We start from the raw sequence: 3132 nt of genomic DNA, 5'->3' as shown, positions 1-3132 counted from the left end.
CCTAGAAAGTGAAAAGGATAATTCTAGTTAAGGTTGAAAAAAAAAAAAAAAAAACCCTTAAAAAACAGATAAAGGCATGCTGTCCATCTACAACTACAAAAAAAAAAAAAAAAAAAAAATTAAATTAAAAAAAATCTCTCCAAACTGTCATCAGATTTAATGGGTTTGCCTCTTGGTGGGAACTGAATCAGAACAGAGCACTGAGAATTATTTGCTGCAAATAAGGTCAGGAACAATCACTCCCAGAGCTGGACCCTGTGATGCCAGGGCCAGCTGCAGGTCATTTGGAAAGGGAGTGCAGATACAGGAGGGAAGGCATTCTCCCAGACCCAGCTGGGAATGATGGCCCAGACAGTCTGACAGCATGCTCCTGTGTATTTCCCATGGAAATGAGGCTTCAGCTCTTCCCTGGGTGGAAGTTTTGATATTATTATTTTTTATTCTCCAGGCCATTTTTATTTAAAATATATTTTGAATGTATATGTTTTATAAATTCAAAATACTTGTTAGATTTTGTTATCTTTACTGCACAGCTAATAATGAAACTAGTAGGAAAACTCAACATGCTTTATGGTTCTACCCTCCAGGTGTCTGTCCATCCTCCTATCCACCTGTCCTTCACTGCCACTCATTAATAGCATGAGTATATATTGAGCTACAGTCTTAAGAAAGCACTGTTCCATTTTTCTAGAATTGTTAGGGAAATAAGAGAGAACCAAATCACAACAATACAGGAATCCAATAGATGTTGCCGAGGCCACCTCCAAGACCAAGTAAGAATAATCCATCTCAAATAAGACTTGGAAGCAAAACTACACACAGCAGTGCAGATGGAAAGATAACCACTCTGCATGATTTCAAGCACTATCTCTCCTTCCCTGGGCTCTGGGTCTTTAGAAATGGAGGAGAATCTCATGTAAAACTAGAGTGGTCATATGTTGCCTTTGACCTCACATCCAGTCCTTGTAGCCCTCACCCAACCTTGGGGGAGGGGGTCAGAAAATAAGAAAGTAAGGAAACCTGGTGTGCTCAAGGGGAAGCCGACTTCAGAATTCCAACCACCAAGTAGAAAACTGCAAGATTTGCAAATAAGAAAGGAAAAACATAATGTGGGAACCTCACCAGAATGAATTAACAATGATACAGCAATCAAAACTTAGGGCTTTCTTGAATTTAAAATCATCTCTCACATGAATTCAGGACAAAAGTAACATAATCAAATCTGACTTTGAATGTTGACAGAAATCTCCCAACACCTGACCCAGCTTAACAGAACCCATAAAATTATGTTCTTTAAATGTGTGACTCTGTGTTTGCCATGCCTCCAGTGACTAGAAACTGTATCTACACACAATTCCAATTCCACTTCTCCTTGTACCTGGTCAGTCAGTGACTGCCTTACCCTTCCAAAAGCTAGGAGCTGCCTCTCACATCTGTGTTCTTTGGCATAGATTTTAAGACACACAAATGCCAGATAACATGTAAACATCATTTTTTAATTACAAATTATTTATTTTTTAGAGGGATATTTTGGCAGTATTTTTATTTATTCTAATTAGTTGTACATGACAGTAGAATGCATTTTGAGCACAACTTCTCATTCCTCTGGCTGTGCATGGTACAGAGTCACTCCAGTAGTGTCATCACACATGTATATAGGTTAATAATGTCTGTCTCATTTTACCATCCTTCCCATCCCCATGGCCCCCAAATTTTGATATTATAATGAAGTAAATTTCAACAGTATTTTCTGGTGAAAGTTAGCTTTTGGAACATATTTCTGAAAATTAATTTTATTTTAGGGCTCAGGGTACAGAATGGGGAGACGGTCTGCCTCCTGCCTTCCCCTGGCTGCTGGAGGCGAGAAGCCTGCACCCTGCCTTCTCAGTCTGACCCTCTGCTAACAAATTCACCATTGCTTTCAACCCTCCCCAGGTTTGAGGGGGAGGGGCACTTGCAGGTATCTTCTTTGGGATAAGGAGTCTTTTCTTTTGATTCTGGGGTGACCCACTCCCCTTCCCCTTCCCCTGGGCTTGGTGGGGTTTCTCTCCTCTAGAGTTTGGACTTCTTGACCATTTTCCTTTTTGGAACTGCCACGGTTGCTTTCCTTGATGTCTCCCATTGGGAAGTGCTTTCCTGGTGGGTGCCACCCTCCTGTCCCTGAGCATCTGTTAGAAGCTTTTGCATATTTTTCTCATCTTCTTTACATCGTCACTGCCCTCGGAATCGCCCTTCTTGGACTTAACACCTTTTCTTTCTGAATCCTATCTTCCTGGGAATACCTTCCAGATCACCTCTTACTTTTAACCACTGAGGAAAGGATCCAATTTTCGTAGGAGGGCCGAGGATGTGGCTCAATGCCTTTGCTTAAGGAGGAGGGTCAGGGTTCCATCCCCAGCACAGAAAATAAATAAATAAATGCGACGAAATTCTTAGCAAGAGGCCCCAATCTCTTGCACATCTTCATCTGCATCGTCAGATTCCTGATGCTGCATTATCAACAATCTTGCCATGTCTCCTGTTGAAACAGGACCCTCCAGTCGCCCCACCGAGCCTGAGCTGCTAGCTTCTTTATGCCCCCTCCTCGGTTGAGGGCCTGGGGATCAGGTGAGCCCCACCCCACTCTCTTCAAAAGGGAGCTCCGTTTCACTTTCAAGTGGGCAGGTGTGAACCCGGAGCCCAGGTGCACACCTGTAACCCCAGAAGCTCTGGAGGCTGAGGCAAGAGGATCGCAAGGTGGCACCTTAGGGAGGCCCTGCCTCAAAATAAAAAATAAAAAGGAACGGGGCTGTGGCTCAGCCACCCTGCGTTCAATCCTCAGAACAATAATAGTAACAATTAATAACCGAGTTGAGGCGTCCAGCTACCACCGTGGCGCACTTGGAGCGTTTCCACCTCCTCGAAGGACCCCGACACCCGGCAGCAGCCTCCTCTCGCTTCATTTCGTGGCCCTTCAGCGTTCACAGCGGCTCTGACCAAAGCCGACCCGCGCGTCGGCGCCGCGGGACGCCCCCTGACACCTGTGATTCTGGGGTGACCCACTGTGTTCTCTGGCCTAGATTTTAAGACACCAATGCCGCGGCGGGCGCGCGTGGGCCTCTCCGTCACCTAGCAACCGGCGGCGTCCTCCCA

At 45.0% G+C, this 3132-nt stretch overlaps 1 protein-coding gene across 1 annotated transcript in view; it reads left to right on the top strand.

Annotated features, from left to right (window-relative positions):
- Nucleotides 1–3132, top strand: part of Ptdss2 (phosphatidylserine synthase 2) — a 34294-nt gene that overhangs the window by 7596 nt on the left and 23566 nt on the right. The window lies entirely within an intron of this gene.

Source organism: Marmota marmota, unplaced genomic scaffold (assembly GCF_001458135.2).
Source record: "Marmota marmota marmota unplaced genomic scaffold, marMar, whole genome shotgun sequence".
NCBI lineage: Eukaryota > Metazoa > Chordata > Mammalia > Rodentia > Sciuridae > Marmota > Marmota marmota.
The sequence above is the reverse complement of the archived record's forward strand: the minus strand, read 5'-3'. Positions and strand labels throughout refer to the sequence as shown.